Consider the following 6,000-nt stretch of genomic DNA (forward strand, 5'->3'; position numbering starts at 1 on the left):
CAACAGCAGCCGCCTAGTCCCCCCACCACGCAACCTGTTGCCTCTTTCGTGGTGGTGACTGTTGGGTGTCACACCACCCTCATTCTTAGGATGCTTGCTTGCACTCCCAAACCTGACGGCTCCCCCCCCCCCCCCCCCCCCCCTACAGGGCTTGGATGATCTGGGAAAGGCTGCATCCTCGGAAAACTCAGAGTTCTTAGCACTGAGGCTGGGGCCCGAGGCATCTACTGTGCAGCCAGTGTCTGATCTGGCCCAAACCTGTTCTCTAACCTGAAGCTTCTTCCCCAAAGTTTTGCCCCCTTTGCTAAAGAGTGCCCCCCTCCCCTCGCCCCTCCCCACCCTCCTCCCCCACACCTAGCTATCTGCAGCATCATGGAAAGGTCACTGATTATATCAGAAGATCTAGGTTCAAATGCTACTCTCATCAAGCTTTGCAACCCAGGCAAACCGCTTAACCTCTCTGAGTCTCAGTGATCTCCCTATAAAAGGAGAAATCATACTTCCTTCACCAGCCCGCTGGACTCGCCCTAAAGATAATTAAGAGAAAGCACACCATCCCCCGTGAAGTGGGGTCCCACACCCGGTATTACTAAGCACTCTGTGTGATGGCCTGTTGGGTCTCCTCTTCGGCCCTGGCTAAGCTTGGGTCAGTAGCCCTGCCGGGGCCAGGCTCTGTCTCCAGCCTCTGGTCTGGGAAAGATCATCTCCTTACCCAAGACGGAACCTGCTTGACCCTCTGGACTCTCCTCAGCGATTTTTCTCATCATCAATTTCTCTGGCTCCAGAGCAAGCAGCCGGCCAGCCATGCACAGCAGCCAGACCAGCGCGAGCCCTGGCAGCGCCTCCCTCCGGGAGCCTCAGGGTTAAGGTTTGTGCGTCAAAGTTACGTGCAGCAAAGGGGCCACAGCGGGGATGGGGGTGGTGGGGGTGCATCCAGACCTCCTTTTAGCATCTTTACCTGAGGACTGAACTGGGGAAGTTTAAAGACAGGAGGGAGGTGGGTGCACCCCGCCCCTCCCACCCCCCGCCCCGGGGGGAAGGTGAAGGAGAGCAATTCCTCACGCCTGCCCGCCTCGGGTGGCTGAGTTCTGCATCCTATGCCGCCAAGGACACGAGCTGGAGCCGGTCCCTGGACCCGGCCGGGGGCGCCCAGGCTGGTTTCCCTTCCTTGGCTTTGCAGAGCCACAGGCTGTTCACAAACCTCCTTTTAACCCACTGGTTGCTCTAATCCTCACCACAACCCAGACAGGTAGGCAGACTGGCCATTGCCCGGCTTGACAGCTGGGGTCAGAGAGGTGAAGAGGTGAAGGCTGTGCAGGAGGCAGGGGTGCCGCATGCTGGGGGTCCCGACACCCTGCAGATGGACTGCCCCTCCCAGGCACAGAGCCCTGAGGGTTGCCCCCCGGAATGCAGCCTGCAGCAGGCAGTGAGGAGAGGAGGGGCATAGACAGACACGGGGCTCCCCTTTTCCTGCCCAGAGTGCAAAAGGTTCTCCCACTCCAGCCAGCCCTGAAGTGGTGTCCAGAGGCCCCCCACCGGGGTCCCACCCGGACCTCATTCAGACTTCTTTTCCAAGGCAGCCACAACTTACCCTGGGCACCACAAGAATCAGGCAACACTGGACCTGAGGCTGAAATCAACGCCCAAGTTGCTCACGGAAGTGGCTCTTCAAACCCACCCTCTAGGAGCCACCTGCCTCCCACTAAGCAAGGAACCTCCTAAGATCAAGAAAAGAAGCAGGCTCATCTTACCCAGGGACTCAGAAAGAAGTCGTGCTCCTGGTGCTCCCACTCCAGCTCCTACAGGTCTGTGAGGATTAGCTGCTCCGGGCGGGTTAACAATAAGCCGAATTAAAGGGGAGGAATGCAGGGGTTTTCTTTCCCAGGACCGTAACCAGGCAGCCTTAAAGGGGAGGAAAAGTAGCTAGGTGGCTTCTATCTCTCCTTCCTTTCCCCTGTTCTCCCTCCCTCTGAGCAGCATTTAGTCTGGTCCAGAAAAATGCTTTTGCAAAGAGGCTCTTTTATATTCTCTCTCTCTCTCTCTCTCTCTCTCTCTCTCTCTCTCTCTCCACATGCCCGTGTAATTGTGTTTGCATTGATGAGTGTGACGGAAAGAGAGAGAGAGGAAAAATAAAAGCATCATCAGAACATCAGATTAGAGGTTTCCATTGCCATGGATGGGGTGACAACAGAAAATCCAAGAAGCTTTCTAGGTCTGCCTGCCTCAGTTTCCCTCTTAACCACTCAGCTGCTGGGGTGTGTTGTCTAAAAACACCTACCTGAGCAGAAGGGCTTTGACACTGGCTGAAATGTAGAGAAACGAGCCCTCAGTATTTGTCTGGCTTGACACCTCTTACAGAGAAGTCCCGGGATGTCCTGCAGGGGGACCCTATGTTGAATGGTTCCATCGTCTCTATGTCTCCTTTCCTCTGTTTCTAGAAGCACAGCATTCTGATCCCCAAACCTACCACTCTCTTCTCGGTGCTAACTCATTAGACCCTAGAGGACCATTCCCCTCCTTTGGAAAGTCTGCTCCCTCACACTCACCTCCTCGTCCTGCCCTTGACCAGGCTTCCTGGTCTCCATCTCAGCTTCTCTTTGCTGCTTCTTAGTGGAGAGTCCTTGAACTTCTGCCCTCTTACTTCTTCTCTACTCTCCCCTTAATGGGAATGCAGGGTCTCCAGGTGAATGTCCCAAATCAATACCCCCATCTGGGTCATCCACCTTAATCTCAACATCAAAATGTCCACAGCCATCCACAAACAAAGCTGAATGTGCTATAGTCTCCTTCAAACCCACCCTCCTCCCATTCCTCCCAGCTAGGCCACCTGGCTGCCATCTTCCCAGGCATGCAAGTGCTTCCTTTGGCCACGTTGTCCCTTTCGTTGCCCTTCAGATATAATCAGCTGTTATGCACTTTCAATTGCTCCTTTGAATGAGCTTCGGACTTGTGCCTTTTTATTTTACATCATTTATGTGTTTTTTGAATAAGGATATTCCCCAAACTCTCCTTGGTTCTTAATATTTTTTCTGCCTTGAATTCTAGTTTGCCTTTTCATTGCTTAGATTCTGCTCAGGTATAGCATCCCAACCAGCAGCTGTCCTCCTCCTGTTTGAACCCTGGACAGCAGAGTTTAATTACAGCCCGAGGTGGCCCAGCAATGCCTATGGACATCAAGAAACATTAGAAAGTTTATCTGCAGGGTGCTGAATTCTGCCTCTGACGTCTTCTCCAGCACACACACACACACACACACACACACACACACACACTATTCCTTAAATATTTATCAAACACTGACTAGGTATTGGGGATATGAAACCAGACCCAGACTCTATACTCACAGAACTTCTACTGTCCAAGCACACAAGTCAGTCCATTCTGTGCTTTGTCACGTGCCCTGGTACTAGTTTGAATCGGGCAAGGAACTGCCTGTCAACACCAGCTCACCAGAATCCCCTGTCCTCATCCCCTTCCCTCCAATCCGCCTGCACACTGCTGGCCTTGGCGAGCCACAGGCCAGGGATGCATTCTCAGCCGGGGAAACAGAAACAGGTCCTGCAGATGTCGGGCGCCATAGCAGAAAGCGCTGCCTCTTTAGGCTGAGCTCAGAAGGCTGATGTCCTGGTAGGTACTGACCAGGCCACATGCCAGACCTCAGAGGCCGGAGTGGGGGCAGAGCATCCATTGCTTGAGTATTGGCACAGGTGACCAGAGAACAGAAGGGGCATTCGGGAATGTCTCTCAAGGAGTTGGGAGAGAGCTTTTGGTATGATAACACATGTACAGCATACATATACACACATGCCCACATGCACATACCCATGCTTGCAGTGTTGTCTGGTTCAGAGTCTGTTACGGGCCTTAACTATATGTTTTCCCCAATCACCCATTCAACCAAATATTTATTAAATACTCCGTGCCTTGTAGACAAGATAAGACTGAAATACAGAAAACTCTCAAAGATCCATCACTAGTTAAGTGGGGTGCTATTAGCTCACATGGTCACCATAGATGGGGCCATGCAGTCGGCCTGCTGTGGGCTGGAGACATCAGGAAAGTTTTCATGGAAGACTGCCATGCGAGTCAGCCTGGGCCTTAGGGATGAGTAGGGCCAGATTGGGAGGTGCGGTGGGTGGGTGGGATTAGGAGCAACACAGAGGTTGGAGCACACAGGATGCATGCTGGCAATGACAAGATGGGCCTGCCATGCGGTGGGGTGAGGCTGGTGGGCAGGGTGTCTGAGCAGCCGGGCAGGGGGCTTTGGACATGGCTGCAAAGTCAGTAGACTGTCACTCACTGTAGGTTCCTAAGCGAGGGTGCTGGTGGGAAACCCCTGTGTGCCTGAGGTTGGGAGGTGGAGACTGCAAGTCCCAGGGCAGGAAGGCTCTGCAGTCCCTGAGCTGGGGGGTAGCAGGAGTAGAGAGAAGGGTAAGACCTGAAGGAGGTGTGGGTGCCTGTCAGGCAGCTTCCTTCTCTCACCCCAAAAGACTGGTGGGCCAGAGCTTACCCAGGTGACGCCGGCACAGGGAGGTGTGGCCAAGTTTACCCTCAGGTTCTCACCTCCGCTGCTCCCGCGTGGTCACGCTGATCCCTGAAATACACAAAATAAGGGGCCCTCTTATGGTTTGATGTAAGCAAGAGAACAGAGGAGTGTGCTCATGGGGACAGAACAGTTCTTTCTCACCTCACTTTGGTCTGCGTTGTCTTTTATATTTAATTAGATCTTGAGATTGAGTTGTTTTCAGTAGCCAAATGACAAGATGTAATGAGGTGCCAGGGTTGAAAAGGGAAGGGAAAGTGATCTTCATCATTCATTCATTCATTCATGCATACAGCACATAGTTATTAAGCACCTACCCTGTCCTAGGCAATATGCTAGACTCTGAACATACAGTAATAAACAAGATAGGCACAGTCTTGCTCTAATGACTCTTACGTTCTAGCAGTGATGTCAGATTTAAACAAATACAGATAATTATAACTGTGATAAGTGCTATGAAGAGGGCATTATGAAAGTGCATGCTATGGGGACCTTACCTAGCCCCGAGGAAGTGACTTTCAAATGGAATCAGAAGGAAAAAGAATTAGGTACAAGAAAAGTCAGAGAAACAAAAGAACAGCATGTGTAAAGGTCCTGGGGTAGAAAGAGGCCACACCTCTTAGAGAGACAGAGAGAAATGCACTGTGGTTAGACAGTGAGAGCATCGGGGAGAGAAGCCCCAAATGCAACTGGTGAGCTGGGAAAGGAACGGATTGTGCACAGCCTTGAAAGGATGACAGGAAGGCTAGTGAGAGGGGCCACCGAAAAACAAATAGCACTTATTTCATAACACATTCCAATTTGAAGCTGGATAACAGGATGGAGTAGGCACAGGCGGTGGCGGTAGGAGGGAGGGGATCAAAATTACGGGACAATAGAGACAGGCTGGCACACAGGCATGAATCAATGTATAACTTGCTACTTTAGCATTTATTTGTTTTAAAAATAAGGCACCAGATTTCTAGTACTTCCAAGAATAGACACTGCTGTGTCTTGGGGTACATTGTTCCTGCAGCTTGCGATGTGCTCATCTTTTTATCTGAGCTGGGCCTGGAAGCATTCTCCTCCCCTGAGTATCCTTTCCTGGGTCCACAGGCAGATGAACGACCCTCTTTTTCTCCCAAAGCCCATCGCTGCAACGGTACCACCCTGCTCCCCTGGGGTGGAAATTGGTCTGATACCTGTCAGGGTTGCCTGAGAGTGACAAGCTCTCTAAGGTAGAAACCACGCCCCTATCGCCTGGATACTACCCTCTCACCAGACAGAGAGCAGGGTCCCCAAAGATCTACAAGATTAAAGGGCTGACTCAAACCTAAAAAGGAGAACTTACTGGTGTGTCCTGATTTTGACACCATAGATAGCAGAAGGAGGAGGAGTTCAGAGCGTTAATAATGGGCCGCCCCCTATACATATGCAGCATCCAGAAGAATAGGTAACAGCCCATTTCTCCTGATTCG

At 51.8% G+C, this 6,000-nt stretch overlaps 1 protein-coding gene across 3 annotated transcripts in view; it reads right to left on the reverse strand.

Annotated features, from left to right (window-relative positions):
* CAMK1G (calcium/calmodulin dependent protein kinase IG) overlaps positions 1–1,953 on the reverse strand; it is a 30,902-nt gene extending 28,949 nt beyond the window's left edge. The window contains exon 1 of one of the 3 annotated variants that reach the window (XM_070397012.1): positions 1,752–1,953. The gene's annotated coding sequence lies outside the window, so the exon portion shown is untranslated. Of the gene's footprint in view, positions 1–712; positions 747–1,591; positions 1,637–1,751 lie in introns of those variants that run through there. The other 2 variants (XM_070397013.1, XM_070397014.1) reach the window with 2 other exon arrangements.
* Positions 1,954–6,000: the final 4,047 nt, after the last annotated feature.

The sequence above is a fragment of the Myotis yumanensis genome, unplaced genomic scaffold (assembly GCF_028538775.1).
Source record: "Myotis yumanensis isolate MYYU_CA2020_CCGP unplaced genomic scaffold, mMyoYum1.0.hap1 SCAF_17, whole genome shotgun sequence".
Lineage (NCBI taxonomy): Eukaryota > Metazoa > Chordata > Mammalia > Chiroptera > Vespertilionidae > Myotis > Myotis yumanensis.